The sequence below is a fragment of the Malaclemys terrapin genome, chromosome 4 (genome assembly GCF_027887155.1).
Source record: "Malaclemys terrapin pileata isolate rMalTer1 chromosome 4, rMalTer1.hap1, whole genome shotgun sequence".
In the NCBI taxonomy this organism is placed as follows: domain Eukaryota; kingdom Metazoa; phylum Chordata; order Testudines; family Emydidae; genus Malaclemys; species Malaclemys terrapin.
In genome coordinates, this window is record NC_071508.1 from 32,010,418 (window position 1) to 32,030,392 (window position 19,975).

Sequence of the window (19,975 nt, forward strand, 5' to 3'; positions counted from 1 at the left end):
GTCATGAGAGCAGGAATTGCTGCCCCACCCCCAGCTCTAACCTCCACCACATCCATGGCGCTGGCAGGTCCATGGCGCTGTAATGACCATAAAATTGTGGGAACCCGGCAGTGCAGGAGGTGCTGGTGGATTCGTAGCCTGAGTTCAAAGCCGTCCTCACATGGCCACACAAAGAGGTGCCGCCCTCAGCCACCATGCTGCACCTGGGTGGCCTGGCTCTCTCGGGTGCTGGGGATTGGGACCTGGGGCCTTTCCTTCTGGGTGGGCCATGGTGTGAGGGCCAGGCTAGCTCAGGGGGCAGGGATTGGGATTCAGGTCCTTTCCCCTCTAGGTGGCCCCAGGACAGGGACCAAACTGGTTCAGAGGGGCAGGGATTGGGATTAGGGACCTTTGCACTCAACAGCAGTAGTTCTCAACCTTTTTGGACTTAGAACCCGTTTGGAACTGTTGTGACCCAGTAAATAGTCTGGGGGTGGAGGCCCTGGGGTAGTTTCTGTTGGATTCTGTGTCGTGTGGGGGGTTGGGTCCTGCCCAGCACTCACCTCAAAATGTCCTGTGGTGTGGGGCTGGCTGGGGTTGGCTCTTTGCTCTGGCCATTGCAACCTCCGGGGTTTCAGCGCCGCTCAGGTTTGGTCCCACCCCCCAGTCTGGACCAAGTTTGTGAGATTGGAGTTGTGCCCTGGCTCATGGGGATGCAGTGCCACTCACTCAAATATGGCCTCCCCTCATCATGCCGGTTGGGCCAAACCTAAATGCCATCGGGACCTCAGAGGTTGCAGTGCCTGGATCATGGAGGCGAGTCCAGCCAGTGCCATGGGACAGTAGCCAAAGGAGCTGCCATGCGACCCTTTCAAATATTCTGGCAACATAGTTTTGGGTCCTGACCCAAAGGTTGAGAAACCCTGCACTGGGGAACCCCAGGTTGGAGGCCAAGCTGGCTCGGGGGGGGCTGGAATTGGGATTTGGGGCCTTTCCCTTCTAGGGGGCCCCCGAGCAGGGGCCAGGCTGGCTGGTGGGTGGGGGGAGCAGGCAGATCAGTGATTCCATTGGGAGTTCCCACTTCTCGGCTACATGTCTCCCCTGGCAGGTGGCATTGGATGTCTCTGATTTCTACACCAACACGTACACACCGTACTGCCGCGACCTGGGCACCTACTGGGTAGGGTTACCATATGTCCTCTTTTTCCCGGACATGTCCGGCTTTTCGGCACTCAAACCCCCGTCCGGGAGGAATTGCTAAAAAGCCAAACATGTCCGGGAAAATGCTGGCCAGGCACTTCCCCTCCCGCGGTGGCTCTGCTCCTCCCCTGACTCTTCAGCTCTGTTTAAGAGCCGAGCTGCCCGAGCGCTATGGGCTTCAGGCAGCCCCCTTGCCTCCGGACCCCAGCCGCCGGCCGGGCACTTCCCCTCCCGGCCTCCGGCGGTGCAAGGTCCGGAGGCATGGGGGCTGCCCGAAGCCGGTAGCACTGGGGCAGCTCAGCCCTTAAACAGAGCCGAAGAGTCAGGAGAGGAGCAGAGCCTCCGGCCGCGGCGGCTCTGCTCCTCCCCGACTCTTCGGCTCTGTTTAAGAGCCGAGCGCTACGGGCTTTGGGCAGCCCCCATACCTCCGGACCCTGCGCCGCCAGAGCCCGGGAGGGGAAGTACCCGGCGGGGGGTGCAGGGTCCAGAGGCATGGGGGCTGCCCGAAGCCGGTAGCGCTCGGGCAGCCCGGCTCTTAAACAGAGCTGAAGAGTCAGGGGAGGAGCAGAGCCTCCGGCCGCGGCAGCTCTGCTCCTCCCCGACTCTTCGGCTCTGTTTAAGAGCCGAGCGCTACCGGCTTCGGGCAGCCCCCATGCCTCCGGACCCTGCGCTGCCGGAGCCCGGGAGGGGAAGTGCCCGGCTGGGGGTGCAGGGTCCGGAGGCAAGGGGGCTGCCCGAAGCCCAAGCGCTACCGGCTTCACGGTTTGCCGGGCAGCCTCCAGACCCTGCGCCCCCGGCTGGGTGCTTCCCCTCCCAGGCTCCAGCTGCGCTGGGGAAGCGCCGGCCGGGGGCGCAGGGTCTGGGGGCTGTGACATTATTGATATAATCTGGGACCATATAGATCATTGTTGCAACCAAGGTCCTGTAGTGGCATGCAAATCTTGTATAAAGGGGGTCAAATGGGGTGTCTAAGACAAGGTTATGGTTTACTGGTTATGATTATGCTGTCTATATGTGTGTATCAATTTTGTAGTTGAAGTTATAGATATTGGCTCTATACTGTCTGTATTTCAAACTTATGCTATGCTGCTGGGTGACATCCCAGACAAACTGGTGTTAGCTCTGCCTAGCCTGCTTGATGGCCCATTAAGGACCATCAGCTATACAATGGACCCATTGAGAGAAGGCAAATATGCCTTGAGACTCAGCAAAGTATGCAGGAACTTGCCCATGTGACTCCAGACTCCATTTTGCTGTAATTTTCCACAGTAAGAACAAAGAGGTGATCTTACACCTGGAAAAGACTATATAAGGCTAATGCCTCATCTCCATCTTGTCTTCAATCCTGCTTCTTACCTCTGGAGGAACTTTGCTACAAGCTGAAGCTTTGAACAAAGGACTGAGGACCCATCCCAGCGGGGGATGTATTCCAGAAACTTGATTTGAACCTGCAGTTTATTTCATTGCTGCTGCAAGCCTGAACCAAGAACTTTGCCATTACTGTATGTAATTGATTCCATTTAACCAATTCTAACTCTCATCTCTATCTTTTTCCTTTTATGAATAAACCTTTAGATTTTAGATTCTGAAGGATTGGCAACAGCGTGATTTGTGGGTAAGATCTGATTTGTATATTGACCTGGGTCTGGGGCTTGGTCCTTTGGGATCAGGAGAACCTTTTTCTTTTACTGGGGTATTGGTTTTCATAACCATTTGTCCCCATAACAAGTGGCACTGGTGGTAATACTGGGAAACTGGGGTGTCTAAGGAGATTGCATGTGAGACTTGCGGTTAGCCAGTGGGGTGAGACCGAAGTCCTCCTAGTCTGGCTGGTTTGGTTTGCCTTAGAGGTGGAGAAACCCCAGCCTTGGGCTGTAACTGCCCTATTTGAGCAATTTGTCCTGAGTTGGCACTCTCAGTTGGGTTCCGCCAGAACCGCATTGTCACAGGGGCTACCCGGCAAACTGTGAAGCCGGTAGCGCTGGGGCAGCCCTTTCCTCGTGGCTGGGAGTGGGAGGGAGGAGGGGGCGGAGTTAGGGCAGGGAAGGGGAGGAGTTGTGGCGGGGCTGGGGGTGGGGAAATGGGCGGAGCCAGGGCCCGTGGAGGGTCCTCTTTTTTTATTTGTTAGATATGGTAACCCTACTACTGGGCCCTGCTGGGCAGCCAACTGGAACCAGGCCTTCTGTATCCATGGTAATGTGGGTCTCAGAGCACCAGGGAGAGCCCCTCAATAGGGTGACCAGACAGCAAGTGTGAAAAATCGGGACAGGGGGTGGGGGAGTAATAGGAGCCTATATAAGACAAAGCCCCAAATATCAGGACTGTCCCTATAAAATCGGGACATCTGGTCACCCTACCCCTCAAAGACTGAGCATATAAATCCTGGTTAGGCCCAACCCCAGGATCCTGCCCTACAGTGCCAGCCCTGATGCAAATGGCTTCTGTGCCACCAATGGGGCCCCATCCGTGGCCGCTGGGGACCAGGCACTCCTTCAATAAGCAGGCCCTGGCAGGGCTTGGGCAGCGAGAGCCTGTGCTCCCCCTATCCCTGCACCAAATCTCACCTGGCCGAAGGGACATTAGGCAGAGCTGCCACAATGTGGGTTATTGAGGAAAGGCCCCATGTCCCAGTTCCCACCCTCTGAGCCAGCCATTTCCCTCTTCCACTTGGCTTTAGCAATCCCCTGTACGGAGTCCCAGGAGTTTCACTGGGGCGTCCATCTTACAATCACCTTCATGGGAATTCCTCCCTGGCTGTGGGGGAAGCCCCCTCTGATTGGCTGCCTCTCCAATATGCCCTCCTGGGGAAGAGCAGCCAATCAGAGCTGCTGCAGTAAGATCTCCTTCCCCCCACTCCCTGCAGTAATGTGACACCTTTCTCACAGGAGGGAAAGAGGGAGCAGGAATTGCTCAGCATCTCAGGGTGGCTCCACTCCCTCTCCCCACCCCGTCCCGCACCCAAACTCCCTCCCGGAACCTGTACCCTGCATCCTGTCCCGCTCCCCAACCTCCTGCCCCAGCTCTGAGCCTGTAAGCAATGGGGACAGGATGGTGCACGTTCTGCCGTGATCCCAGGGACCCTGGCCTGGGAGGGGAAGAAGGGAGCCCGCTGCAGCCCCCACAGGGCTGGGAGGGGGCAGAAGAACACCAGGAGGTGCAGAAGGGAGGCTGGGGGGCTAGGAAGAGTTGATGGGCACCTGGCTGGGGACAGAACTGATGGGGCAGAATTAATTGCTGGGCAGGAGATCCCAAATCACTATAATAAAATCTGGGACTGTTGACAACACTGTCACTGTCACTGTCACTGTCGGGGGGAGTTCAGCTATCAAAGGAGACCAGCAATCACAGTCATCTTTTAAAAAAAACCTCATGATCTTATAGCCAATCTCATGAGTTTGGGGTCTAATTTGTGATCGCTAACCCTTAGGCTTGACCCTGTTGCTCTCTGCCCCCCCAGACTGGACCTGGCCGTGAGGCTGTCAACCCTGGATGTCTCCCACCTCGACTTGATGAACAAGATGTGGCCCTATCAGGGGAACAAGTACAGCAAGAGGTTCCTGGAAAGCCTGATCCACTGCTTCCCCAGCTTCTGCCTCCTCGATTCCGTTGGCCACCTTGTCAGCTGGACTGTTTCAGACCCACATGGCGCATTGGGGTGTAGGTTCACTCTGCCCCAGCCCCGGGGATGCAGTTACAATGGGGTGCTGAACAATTTGATTGCCAAGTGGTCGCACGCACTAGGCTCTCCCAGCTATGACCACGTGGCTGCGGACAACTACCCCATGCAGAGGCTGCAGGAGAGGCAGGGCTTCCACCACCAGCCCAGCCTGTGCCACTTCATCCTCCACAATGCAGCACTGTATAGAACCTGCACATTAACCCCCAGCCCAGCACCGGGCACAGCTCCTGCATGAGACCCCAGCCCAGCCACCCAGGGGACCTGGAAGCATTTTTGGCTTAGTGATCACAGCTCTGATTGTTGAAGACAATTTGAGTATTTCCCCTTTGCGGCGGCACTCCCTGGCACGGCTGGGACCATGCGGGCGAGGGGAAAGGTAGAAATACAGCTAGGGCCACACAACAGTTTCCCATTTTTCAACCCACTTTTCAAATGAAATTTTCCCAAAAAAGGTTCTGCTTGTTCCCAGTGTCGGCTTTGTGTCCAGACACTGAGGGCCTGAAAACCAAAGTGTTCTGGGTGCGTAATCTGGTCTGCGGGGTGGTGTCTGCAGCAACTAAGGTCAGGGTCAAATATCTAGGGCTTCCTTTTGAAAAGTAACCAATAGCACCGGTTGGAGCTGCCCCACCAAATTTCTAGGATCACTAAATATCTTCCCTGGAAAGACTTTAAAAGTCAAACTGAGTGTGTGTGAAACAAGAAGAGCTTTGTTAGAGGGGATGGGGAAACCAGCACCCAGCTGGGGAGAGCTCAGCAATAACAGCTCACCTATCTGTAGTTATGAATAATAAGTAAACACCCAGTCCTGCCCCTTAGTGTCTCCAGCTGTGTCCTCTGATTCAGTTCCCCACCCACAACCACTGAACAGATGCCCTTTCAGCAGTGGTTTCCTCCACTGCTGCTCCCCACTCATAGTTTGGTGTCAGCTATTAGTCTCGTCCCAGAGCCTGGCATCAGACAGGACTGTCCCCTATTCTTTGAGAAATACCAGCTGGGCCAGCCCCCAGGCTCCACCACCCCACCCAGCTCTGGTGATTTCAGCCTCCTTTGCATGGGATAGGGGAGGGCTGCCCACCTTCTGCCGCTTTGGCAAAGGGCCACTTTGGTGCAGCCTCCCAATGAAGAGTTTTCTGACTGCAAATCTGACACCCCTCACCCCATGCCTCTGGAGATCACAGCACCATGATGGACATAAACTGCAGGAACCTGGCCAGGCATGAGTCATGGCCCCAGTTTAAAACCATCCTCACCCAGCCATGAAGGCAGGACGCGGACACCTGGACCTCGCTGTGCAGGGCTGGGCAGCTGGGACTCGGACCCTGGACCCTACCGAATGCAGCGGGGACTAGATTTTTTTAGCACATAACTGCACTGTAACTCTATGCTAATTGGGCCGCATGAGGCCCGCAGGTTGAGAACCACTGCGTTAGGGTGAGACACTGCTTGATTCAAATCTTGCTTTGTCTAAGTTAGAATAGTATAAGGGCCCTACCGTCAATCAAACCCCGCCCCGCCCCCTTGACCCCTTAAGCCCCGCCCCTTGACCCCTTTGTCCCTCCCATCTATCAGCAGAAGTCCCGCCCTATGGGGGTATTACTTCTGGGGTCACGGTGCCACCTGACCGGAAGCAAGGTGTGTCATGTGACCCCTCTAAGAACTCCTCCTACCACCCTCTACCAATCAGGTGGGGTTTCGTCCTGATAGGACCGCCCTGAGAGGAGGTTTTGACCAATCACGGTGACTCCTGGGGTGGGGTGACCGGTCCGGAACTGGGTAGTGTGACTCCTCTAAGAACTCCCCCCACCACCCTCTACCAATCAAGAGGGGTTTCATCCCAACTGGACTGCCCCGAGTGGAGATTTTGACCAACCAGGCTGACTTCCGGGTTTGGGTGACCCCTCCGGAAGTGGGTCATGTGACCCCACTAAGAACTCCTCCCAAGGCCCTCTGCCAATCAGAGTGCAGCACCATTTCCCCATGAGTCCCAGCACCTAGGGTGACCAGACAGCAAGTGTGAAAAATCGGGACTGGGGTGGGGGGTAATAGGAGCCTATATAAGAAAAAGACCCAAAAATCGGGACTGTCCCTATAAAATCGGGACATCTGGTCACCCTACCAGCACCGGACAGAGGAGGTGGCCATCTCTTACCAAGTACACGTGTTTTCAAAATCACGGAAAGGCTGCTGAGAGGAAACATGGACTCCTTCACCACCGCCATGAGAACTTCGGACTTTGTTTTAGCCCCGAGGGTCTTTGACCATCCGCAGAGAAAGCGCTACATCAGCAACAGATCCGAGGAGGAGGAGGGAGCGACCGAGGGGAGCTCTTTGGCCCAGCCGTTGTTGGATACACCGGAACTTGACCCCAAAACCCTCGTGAGACACCCCGATGAGCATGGCGGTCTCTCTTTGTCCAACCCCTCAGAGATGAAAGGTGATTGCGGCTCGGGGGAGTCACCAGTGGGCAAGGGGAATGGAAAAGATGGTGCTCAGGTAAAATGAATTATTAAGAAGCGACGGTCGAGGAGGGGTGGGTAATGGGTTAGGAACCAGGGGCTGTGTAAATTAAAAAACAAGCTGTGGGGGTGCTTACACGTTTTCTTTTCTGAAAATCTCTCAACAGCTCGACAATGCCTTTCTAGAGGACCCGGAGGCCCTTGACAGCGTTGCATCAAGCAGTGAAGATGAACCGGGCCCACCATGTTTTTGCTCAACACTGATACAAATTGTTGAAGAGAACTCTGAGGATGATGGCTATGAGGAGTTTAGGAGGCGGCTTGGTATAGAACTAACTGAGCCAGTGCCACGACGTGAGCGTAAAAAATTCATGCGGACTATTGTACGTGTTGCTGTTTATGCTGTCCTTAAACACTGCCTTAGGGAAAAGCTTTTTGAAGATTGTGAGGGCTGTGTCATAGGGTACGTCTATACTTACCTCCGGGTCCGGTGGTAAGCAATCGATCTTCTGGGATCGATCCCGGAAGTGCTCACCGTCGACGCCTGTACTCCTGCTCTGCGAGAGGAGTATGCAGAGTCGACGGGGGAGCCTGCCTGCCGCGTGTGGACCTGCGGTAAGTTCGAACTAAGATAGTTCGACTTCAGCTATAACGTAGCTGAAGTTGCGTATCTTAGTTGGAAGTGGGGGGTTAGTATGGACCAGCCCATAGATGCGCCAGGCCAATGGCACCATGACTGTGTAACTTGGACTTCAGTGGATATAAACTGCAAGCTCCGGAGCCTGTGTGCTGAGCTGTGTTTGGAAAGCTTATTAAACACTGTTATTGCCATAGGTTATGCTATGCAATGTCTGTGCCTAACCCAAGAACATTTAGCGCAAGGGATGACTTTGATAAATCCTGTGCAATTCAGTGGAGATCCTGACCGTGTTTTACAGAAAATGACCAAACCGGAAGATGCCTGCTTACAGCGTTATATTGACCGTCTAGTTCGCACAAAAAGTTACAGAACCCTGCTTAAGAAAAAGAATATTTGTAAGAAATCTAAAAGGATTAAGTTAGAGAATGGTGAGGGGACAAACATGCGATATAAAACTTGGTAGCTGTAAATTAAAAAAAAAAAAGGGGGGGGGGGGGTTGTGGCTATCTGTGTTTTGTTAGAAGGCCTGCCTTTGGCCCTTAAGTGAGCTAAAAAGTTCTAATGAAGCATCTTGGTTTGTTTTCAAGGAGCTGTATGTTTTTTAAATAAAAATAAATAAATTGTTTGTGAGAATTAGCTCTTGTGTTTTGTGTGTGTAAAAGAGACCCATTTATAGCAAAAAGCTGAAATGTATGTTGTGGTAGGGGGAAAAAAAATCCTAAAAATGTGCTTACAATAAAACAAACAGGGCTAGTTCAGACATGTGTTTGAGTACAATAGAGTTAATATGGAGACATACCTATCTCATAGAGCTGCCTTAACTAGCAGGACCAAATATTGATCTTGCCCTAGATCCTTAAGTGGTCCCCTCAAGGATTGAACTTACAACCCTAGGCTTAGCAGGCCAATGCTCAAACCACCAAGCTATCCTTAGTCTGTTAAACTGAATGGGTTTAACCACACACACCCCTCACTGAATAGCCAGGGTGACTGCAATTATTTACCCTTGTTGCTATAGGGTTATATTTGATGGGAACTCCACTGGCCATCACCTACAGTCCTCAGCTTAAACCTCTCCAACGCATCATCAGTGATCTACAACCCATCCTGGACAATGATCCCTCACTTTCATAGACCTTGGGAGGCAGGCCAGTCCTCACGCACAGACAACCCGCCAACCTTAAGCATATTCTCACCAGCAACCACGCACTGCACCATAACAACTCTAACTCAGGAACCAACCTATGCAACAAACCTCGATGCCAGCTCTGCCCACATATCTACACCAGCAACACCATCACAGGACCTAACCAGATCAGCTACATCATCACCGGCTCATTCACCTGTACGTCCACCAATGTTATATATGCCATCATATGCCAGCAATGCCCCTCTGCTATGTACATTGGCCAAACTGGACAGTCACTACGCAAGAGGATAAATGGACACAAGTCAGATATCAGGAATGGCAATATACAAAAACCTGTAGAAGAACACTTCAACCTCCCTGGCCACACAATAGCAGATGTAAAGGTAGCCATCGCAAAAAAACTTCAGGACCAGACTCCAAAGAGAAACTGCTGAGCTCCAGTTCATTTGCAAATTTGACACCATCAGATCAGGATTAAACAAAGACTGTGAATGGCTTTCCAACTACAGAAGCAGTTCCTCCTCCCTTGGTGTTCACACCTCAACTGCTAGCAGAGCACCTCACCCTCCCTGATTGAACTAACCTCGTTATCTCCATACTGATTTATACCTGCCTCTGGAGATTTCCATTACTTGCATCTGAAGAAGTGAGGTCCATGAAAGCTTATGCTCCCAATACTTCTGTTAGTCTTAAAGGTGCCACAGGACCCTCTGTTGCTTTTTACAGATTCAGACAAACACGGCTACCCCTCTGATATTTGATGGGAGTGCACCCATAGTAATGGGGGATGGATGGTGAGTTCTGATTAATATGAAATGAAATAAAACCTCAGGAATTCCTAGATGCTATTGGACAGTTTAAATATAACCCCTGGGGTTGGTAGAGCACTATTGGACAGTTTAAAGGACCCAGGAGTTGGTAGAACGCTATTCGACAGTTTAAATATGGCCCAGGAGTTGGTTGAATGCTATGGGTCATTCTTTCTAGGAAACAACCCCACCACCAAACTTTAAGCATGAACGAAACATGTTTTAAAAAGCAACCAAGCCCCAAGACATTCATTGATATCTGCAAAGGCCCCCCACTTGGAGAATGGGTACTGTTTAATACTGTAAGAAAGCCACAAATGTATTTTAACTTGTCGGGGGGTGGGGGGGAGAAGAAGGGAAAAAAAACCCTGTTGCGCAGACAACATGATTCCCCCACTCCAGATTACAAAAGGGTATGCTATGGGAGGGTTGCCTAAGTCCTTAAGGATCTATTATTTCAGAGCTGTGGTGATTAAATTAATCTGTTAGCAACTGTGTTGAAGTCTGTTTGAAACAATGGGCCAAGATGGTATAAAAACCTCAGGTATGCTGGAGCTTGTCCTTTTCAACAGAAAACTTTCTTAGATAGCTGCTGGACTGCAAAAAGAGGTAAGACTTGCTGTCTTTAACTCTGAAACTATATATTATATAATGCCACTCTTTGCCCATGCTGTCTTAGTAAATAATGGTGCCTATGTTTATTGCAATGTGATCTGTTTAACATGGAACCAGTAACTTTAAACTGCATTTCACCACCAGGCCAAGGTAAAAACTATTTTAACTATAGCTGTGCTCAATACTGTTGAATTAAAAAAAAGTATTACACAGGTTGTATAGGGATTTGGTGGTAATACTAACTAACATTTTTGCTTGTTCTTGAACCTGAAGGCCCAAACACACATGGGGGGAGGGAGGGAACAGAACAAGCATGTGCCTGCAACACTTTATCCCATAGTGAAAGGTAACTTTTTTGCAACTGGCTTTTAAATTAGGGTTACCATCCGTCCATATTTCCCCGGACATGTCCGGCTTTTATGTCTGTAAATAGCCGTCCGGGAGGAATTGGTAACAAGGTTAAAATGTCCAGGGTTTTTTTCTCCCTCGCCTCCCTCCCTCCCTCCCTCCTTCCAAGCACAGTGCGGCTGATGATTGGGTGGCTGGGCTGATTGAGCCGCTCCCATTGGCCTCCAGCAGCCAGAGCCCTCCCCTGCTCCCCCTCCCTCTGTCTGCAGCCCTGTGTAATGCACAAACCAACCCACCGGACAGTATGTTTTGCCTACATGTGGAGCCAAAATGGTAAGGGGAGTCCGGGGGGGCAGTCAGGGAGCGGGGGAGTGTTGGATGGGTCCCTGGCCTCCACCTGCCACCCCCCCTCCGCGCGTCCCCCCCCGTGCGCTCCCCCCTCCCTGCCTGCCTCTCTCTTGCTGCTTGTACTACCAGAGCCAGCAGTAACTGCTGTCTGCTGCCCCCGGGTCCTAGCATCCCCCATCCTCTAATGGGAAGACAGGCTGCCCTTACCCTGCCCTTCCACCCTAGCCCTGAGCCTCTCCAACGCCCCAAACCCCTCAGCCCCAGCTCTCATCCCCCCACACCCCCAGTGACTGATGGATGGATGAAGCCCAGTAAATATATTTTGCTTATTGGTTTGGTTGTTCTATGAGGTTTTGTATTTTAAGTAAATACATAGGTGTGGGTGAGAAAGATGGTAAAGTTCAGTTTTGTAAACTGTTGTTGTTTTTTTTCCCCTGGGCAACTTTTCTGACAATGCTGTAGTCAGAGCTACAAGAACACCTCCTCCAGAACTGCCAAAGAACCAGGAATCTGCTTTGAGACCTTTAACAACGCAAAACAGCACAAGAGTGCAGCTGAAGCATCCGGGCAGTCCAAACCTCATATACGTCAAACCCAAGGACAAAACAAAAGACTCTGGTAAAAAACAACCATGCCACCACAACTCCAGTTCCTCAGAGGCCACCACCACACCAAGCCCTGCGGAAACTGTGAGCGAAAATACCCACATTCACAAACCCAGAGCATGCGCTCTAGGGGCTGCGTATAAAAAAACAAGGACTAAAAGCTTCTGCAATGATGAGATATCGCAATCACACAACCAGAACTCCAGTTCCTCAGCAGCCACCACCACACCAAGCCCTGAGGAAACTGTGAGCAAAAATGCCCATATTCACAAACCCGGAGCATGAGCTCTAGGGATTGTGAATAAAAAAACCAAGAACTGACAAACCATTCTCCCAAAATCATAAGCTTGTCACAGCTCCCCCATATTCTAGTATTTGGGAAGAGTTTGATGCTTCCCTCAGAAAAGTGATGGATGCTGTATCCTCAGGGTGTCTAAAATAATGGGATTCTAGAAAGAAATGGGAAAAATATGATGCTTTGTTCAGAACCATGCTGAAAGACAGGAGGGCTGGAAAGGGTGGCTCTGAACAGGCATGACTAGTTGTGGAAAGGGGCCTGGGTAAAAGGGGCACCCTCCAGGGTACACATCAGCTCATGTGTAAACAAAAGGGGGGACAGTGCTTGGGGGATAAACAGATAGCTGCCAAAAAGTTCCAGGCCAGGGTCATTGTAAAAATTTTAAAAAGGGCTAAAGAGGTAATGAGGGGGAAAAAACAGAGATGCCCCCTACTGGAGGCTCTCAAACTGGCTTGTCTGAAAATGGGGAGTCGGAATCAGACTCTGGTTTAGCAAACTCCCCAGAGGGCTCTCTAGATGGGTCCCGTTCTACTCCCAATGACCCTCATGAAGGCACCTCAGAGTCTGACCCTCAAATAGCATCTGATGTAGAAGATGCCACTAATGATCCCATAGAGGAACCCCCAAGTAACCCCGAAAATGCCGAGGTGTATATGGAGAGAGTGAGAAGTTGGCAATGTGAATTATCTAGATTTGGGGGGTCGGTGTATTGTGAGGAATTTCGTTTTGTCAATCTTGAGCAAATAAATTCAGCTCAGCAGGTTGTTGAAGCCATACACAGGGGAATGCAGTTAGTGCTCAATGACGTTAACGATGACATCATAACTGATGATTATGTTCAGTTACGTTTAGAGAGCCGTAATTTAACTAACCCTTTGTTTTCGGTCAGAAGAACTACGGATGATGTCTGCTGAGGAATTCTTAAATCAGACCTGAAAGCCGCTACAGAGCAATAGAGAGTTGCATGTCGATGGGACATTGCGCCTTGTTATGACAGTTGTAAAAAACAGGGGTGGGGGTGCTCGTAGAGTTTTAAATTCTATCCTTAGTAGTTAAATTAGTCATAAAAAGAGACAATGTTTAATAGACCTGACTTACACCGGTACCAAACTGTGTTTTGTGGGTGGGCTCTTGGCCGTCATGTCTGATCGTAAACCTACGGACGCGGAATTGTTAGCGGAGGCGAGAAAGTTGCATGAGAAACTGGGGTGGTCCGATCAAAAAAGGGTTATGCTCAGTGATGTAGCAAAGTTTGAACAGCATTTAGGAGTTAACATACAGGTGGTGCTGTATACGTCGAAAGGTGGCTGGGTTTTTTTTAAAACGGGGGGCACAGTGTACCCCAAGACTTATTTTATCCTGTTGCACGATGAGCATTACTATGGGGTTCTGGATGTAAAAAAGTTGTTCGGAGTGAAAAATTATTGTGAGTTTTGCCACACGGTGTACAGCCACGACCACTCTTGCAGGTATCATTGACGCCTCTGCTTGAGCATAACGTGCTCATACAGCGTGGGCATGCAGCTGCGGTGTCCTAGCTGTAGACTGTATTGTCGGTCCAAAGAGTGTTTAGACAGACATATTGACTGTGCATCAAAAAACCAAGTTGAATGCCTGTCTAAAACTTTGTGCGATAAGTGTCAGTCTTACGTGGACAAGCGGCATAGGTGTAAAGGGAGGCGGTGTAAGCAGTGTCAGGGTTTGATCGTTGGTGATGTAGACAGTCACCTCTGTTTTATGGACAACTTTAGAAAGCCCGAATCTTCAGAAAAGTATATTTTTTATGATTTCGAATGCACGCAGGAGACCGGGTTGCACAGTCCCAATTACATTTTTTGCTATGTCCCTAAAGCCAGAAAACTCCTGGTAATTTAAGGGCGATGAGTGTCTTTCTGTGTTTGCCAATAAAGGTCTTAACAAAGAATTTCGGGACTACACATTCCTAGCACACAATTCTAAAAGTTATGATGCGTACTTCATTGTTAGACAGTTACTGAAGGAAAAGATACATCCCATCCTTTAGGTACATGTCTGCTAGGAACAGAGCGAGTCTGGGTGACGGCCCTGACTAAGTCGAGCATGTTAGAACTGAACATACCATCTTCCGTCATGGGTAATGCGGCCAACAGAGATCTTTTGGAACACCTCAAGGCCTCGACTGCTGACACCGGGGTGGATCGAGAAACCGTGACCCCTTTTTTGCCATCTAAAAAACGAAAATTGGCTAAAAGAGCTGAATGGCTCAGTGTGTAATGTTTTTCACATTCTAATTTAAAAAAAAAACTGGTAATGTTTTGCTTTAAATAAAACATTTCTATACTTTTTCTCAATTGGTCATTGTTTTGTTTTGTTTTTAAAAAAAACACCAAACATCAATTATCTTTAAACCCCTCACCTGGGGTGCTTTATTGGGTAACATGGCTATGAAAATCATTGCAAGATACACATGTCTGGGCTTGTTAAAACATGCTTTGAGCAAGGCTAGGCATGCCCAAGATTTTAAATTTATTTTTTACAAAATTCATCACCATCCGATCATTTTGCACTAAGTCATTAGAATACAATTTTAAAATCCGGTCAAAAGATAAACCCTTGCTACAATGATGTAAGAAAAACATACAGTGATAGCCGCAGACGACGGAGTGGCGGTCTTGTAATTGTCTATTGTGAAACACCATGTCTGTGGCGTTTTTGTTTAAAAATTTCATAATGCTTTTAGGAAACAACACACTGTTCGGGGGGTGCCCATAGGATTCAAAAAACTCTCCACGGTTACACTCCACCAGATACAAGGCAAGCCAGTGTTTACCCAGTTGGTTGTGTGGATGCGGGTTCACTACCAAACCTAGGGGTCTCTGATACAGCTTGCCTCCAGGGAGCCAATCACAAGGGAATACATCTAAGTGTAACCCTTCTGCCAGGCCAAGTTGATAGCAGCAAGGGCTGGGTTCAGTACATAGGGGTCCCTTCCCAACAGCGTGGCACAGAACCAGCTCGAGCCCTCACCCAGTGACCTGGGAAAATCTTACACACACCCCTGGGCGCCTCGAAGAGGCAATACTTCCCCTCTCACAAGCACAGAGCCTTGGTGTAGCAGAAAATGTTTAATAACATGAGGTAAATGACATAGCATTTAATTGGGAAAACACCACAACTAGAGTTCATAGACCAAACCATTAGCGAAGACCCACCCCAGCAGATTGGGCCGTGTCCTTTCCCGTTGGTTCTTGAAACCAGCAACCCAAGAATCACCAAAGTCCCAAAAGTCCAACAACCCCAAAGTCTCTTGGGTCCAGCAACCCAAGAATCACCAAAGTCCCAAAAGTCCAACAACCCCAAAGTATCTTGGGTCCAGCAACCCAAGAATCACCAAAGTCCCAAAAATCCAACAACCCCCCAAAGTCTCTGTCCCTGGTCAGTGCAGCCCCAGAGTTCGGGGGGGGGGGTGCGCAGGGTGTTAAGGGGCACCTTACGTGATCCGAGGCTGACCGGCTGCCTCTCTGTGGGGTTCCGCCGCAGACTTCACCACAAGCCGCTCCACTCCACCAGCTGTCCCGTGAGCCGCTCCTGCCGTCCCACAAACTGCTCTGCCAGCTGCTCCGCTTTGCTCTGCTCCACTCACTGACCTGTGAGCCGCTCAGCTCCGCTCCACTTCAACCGTCCCTTGGGCCGCTCTAACCATCCCCACAAGGCTCCACTCTGCTAGCTGCTCCTCCAGCTGCTGTGCTCTGCTCACCGACCTGTGAGCCACTCGGGTCCACTCTGCTAGCTGCTCCGCCAGCCGCTTAACAATATAGCTTCAGGCTTCCCCACTAGTTAACACAGCCTCAATGATCTCAGCTCTTAGTAACTTTAGCTCTTTTGTGATTTCAGCTAGTAGTAGGGGAGCCCCAATGCTGGTGCACTATTGGCCCACTGTGAACTCAGCTCAGCAGTCTCTAACTAGACTTCTAATAGAATCAAAGTTAGCTCTGACATTCAACCGTGGAGAGAGAGAGAGAGAAGGAAGAGCAAGAGCAGCAGCAATAATTAGTGTTTCAGGCTCACAAAAGGCACCCACACCCCCAGACACAAATATCTGCCCCCACCTCTCTCAATTCACTAGGTTTTGTAACCCATGCCCCTTGTCAAGCAAGTGCTACTTAGATAATGGTGAGTCCTTCTGTCATACAACAGTTCCACTGGCCTTGATTCACAGAATCAGGGTAACAAAACTTTATTCTCCCTGCCCCAATAACAGAGAAACTGGGGATCCCACACTAGCCGAAGAAACCACTTTCAGTTGCTGTTGTTTCATGCCAGGCGAGTGGGTGTGCCAATGCAAACGAGATCAGCCCCTGGAGTTCTTTTCCACACTCACCATAATTCACCACCAGATGTCAGGGTAGAGCTCATCCTGACTCTGCTTACATAAGAAATTCTTTTTTGTGTAAGGGTCCGTTGATAAGACACGTGAGAGCTGCACGGTGTCCATGTTCACATGTAGTCAAACAGAGCGTTTCTCCTCTGATTAATCTCTATGACATTGTCAAAAAGCTCATACACAATCATATTGATGGTAACCGTTAAAGCCTTCCCAAAAAGTATTTCTGCTCTCAGGTGCCTGGTTTTAATCAGGGAATAGTGATTGGCGCATTCCTGGTCAGGAGACAGGTCAAAGGCAAACAAGGTGTAACCCTGTGCAAACTCCTCACGGTCGATTAACAGAGAACAATCTTTCATGTGTTTACCAGCCGTCTGTACCAAATTCATGTATTCTCTCACACAGCATCCTGCCTTGAAGTCCGGTTGCAGAGGCTTGGTCGGTATCTGTTCACCATCCACATACAAGGCCACAAAATTAATATCGTAATGTTTAAAATGAAAGGGATTTTTAGCATAACTTCCGCTAAAGGCATCGTTATCCACAAACCCTAAGACAAGCATTTTGGGTAACTATCCCAAGAACAGGTTCTCCTGGTTACTGACCCTGCTGCCCGCGGGGATGGTGAACACTTTCATTCCCACACGGTCCATGGGGTATTTAACATTAGCGGTGAGCAGGGCCTCCGCATGCCCCAGACGGACGCCCGGGGCCACCCGTACTTTCTTCACAAAAAGGGACGCTGATACAATGCGCAGTTTAAAGCCTTCAGCCGCACTGCCCATTAAACAGAAAGCATCTTTACTGCGTGTCAGTTTAATTTTCACATCCACTCCGTTTAACAAAAAGTTTTTCTTGAAAAAACAGGTCACTATGTAGATGGCCCAGCAGCTCTACCGTTCTGCTCTGGGCCGTCGGCTTTGCACGCCTCACAAACCCTAGATTCCCTCCATCCAACTCTGTTTCTTCATGTTGTCCAGCAGTATCTTTGTAAAACAGGCCAGCGGAAAATTGCGTGGCGAGGGTGTCGTCACTGTAATTGAGCACCGATTCTATAAAGGCCCTGTAAGGGTAACAGTCGTTGCTTTGGCTTATGAGGCGGTCTCCCAGCATAACATCAGAGCTCCATATGAAGACACAAGTGACATAAGCAGTACATTAATAGAATTACAGAACCCCTCCACCCGGAGAGGAATAACCCTAATAAATGAGCATACCCCAAAGTAACAGGCACATCTGGTAACAATGCTCTCCTTCAGTGGATACCATCACACCGAGATCCATGGGCCCCATCACACTGTTCAGAGCCCCCTGTACTTTCAGGATTGTCCCAGGCTAGGGATCTGGAGATAGCAAAGCAGCTGCTGATGATTAATTTCATACAATTTTACAGCTCAGTGCCATGTTGGCTATGGTTAAAATAGAAAAGGCTTCTGTTTAAAACCAATTTTTCTAAGTGCTCTGAAATCCCTATGCTTCCTTGGATAGTCTTGAAATTTGGGGTGCCTCCTGTGGGTCTGATATAGGGTTACCAACCCACATTTGAGACCATTTGAACAAGAGGTTCCTGAACTACAGCCACCTGCCATCTGAAAAAACAGCTTTTCTTCAAGTTCACATCTTTTACCAAATATTTTTGTGCACACATGTCCAGGGCCAGTGCTACCATTTAGGCAAACTAGGCGGTTGCCTAGGGCGCCAAGATTTGGAGGTGCCAAAAAGCAGTGCCCCCAATTTTTTTTACATCATTCCTACGTCCCCTCCCCAAGTGTGTGGTCGCTGCTCCACTTCTCCCACCTCCCAGGCTTGCAGCACCAATCAGCTGTTTGGTGCCGCAAGCCTGGGCGGGGAGGAGAATTAGACTGGGGGGCGGCGTGCTCGGGGAGGAGGCGGAGCAGAGGTGAGCTGCGGTGGGGAGCTGGTGCATGGCTCCCCGGGGGGTAGCTGCCGCAAGGGGGGTGCCTCAGGGTGGGGGGCAGAGCTGCCTCGGGGGGGGGCGCCTCAGGTTGGAGAGGGGGTAGAGAGCTGCCGCAGGGCTGGGGGGGGGCACAAAGTGTAAGTTTCGCCTAGGGCATGAAACTTCCTTCCACCGGCTCTGCACCTGCCTTCAAAAATGCTAATGCCTTAATGGGATGGGAAGGAGAGAGTGAGGTGGAAATTCTGGTGGGAAGACAGGGGATGGGGGCTGTAAGTTGCAGGAGATGGTGGAGGAGGGGAAATGTAATTACACATGTATTATACATGTAATAAATAGCCACCAAGTTTTTGGGTCATAGACCAAGTACATGCTCCAAACATTACAAAGCACGAGCATTATCCCCATTCCACTGTTACCAAGTGTGCGTGGTGAAGGGGGGGGGAAGCAATGCCCCGATACACCCATAACACACCTACTCACACTCTGTCGTTGCACTGTATTGAACAGGGACTCCCTACCCTTACCCTGAACACAAACACCAAGGGCTGGTCTACACTACAGAGGTAGATTGAGCCACTGAAAAATCCCCACTCCGAAAGGATGTAGTTACACCGCCCTAAGACCCCATGCAGACAAAACTAGGAGAGCGTAAGAACTGTCACTGCAGCGTTTTCAGTGTAGACACGGCTTGATCCTGCTCCACATCACATCTGCTCAATTTTACAATCCCTTCAACCTCATCCCCCTGAGGTACATGATGCCATCTAACACTACACTGTCATTTACCTTTCATTCGTGCCCACCTCACTGATGACAATCCCCCTGGCAAGAAGACCCCATGCCCCATTAGTGACACAACGTGCACAACTCAGTGTTATAATGAGGTGAAATGGATCTCTCAGGATACCCGGGCACCTTTCCTTTGATCACACACCTGGTGGCAGAAAGAGACTCTCTGTGCCAAGTGGAACAGCCCCCTGAAACCACCTTGTCTCAGTTACAGCTCTGCTGAGTTGCTCCAACTAACCCCTCCCCCATTCAGTAGAGCAACACCTAACACGCTGAGGACAGCTGGAGCCCAGGGGCTCTTGGCAGCTCCAGGGGCAGGGTTAAGGACCATTGGCAGGCACCTTAACTCCTCATTGCTTGGTTTTCAGATGGGAGAATTTTGCTGGGCTCGACATTGTAGAAGGGTGCGCAGAAACTCTGAGCAATCTTAACTCCACGGTTTGCCAGTGACTTAGCACTGACTGCCTGGCATACAAGGGAGCAGGAGATGTGTTCACAACTCTGCTACAGCTTGGAACAAAGTCACAGCGTGCGAGGGAGATGACTGTGTTTGTGAGAACCCCAGAGACTCAGCATCCCAGGAAGTCACACGGGAACACAGAGACAAAAGGAAGGAGACCCAAGACAGATCCCACAGAGCTGGGGGTATTGAGGCAGTTGTTGCTGCCAACACAACCTCTGCCTTCAGCTCAGCTTTGCCAAGCCAATCTGAGGATTCTCTGATGCTGGATTCCAGCTGAATAATAAATGTGACACCATGTTGCTGCAGATACAGATT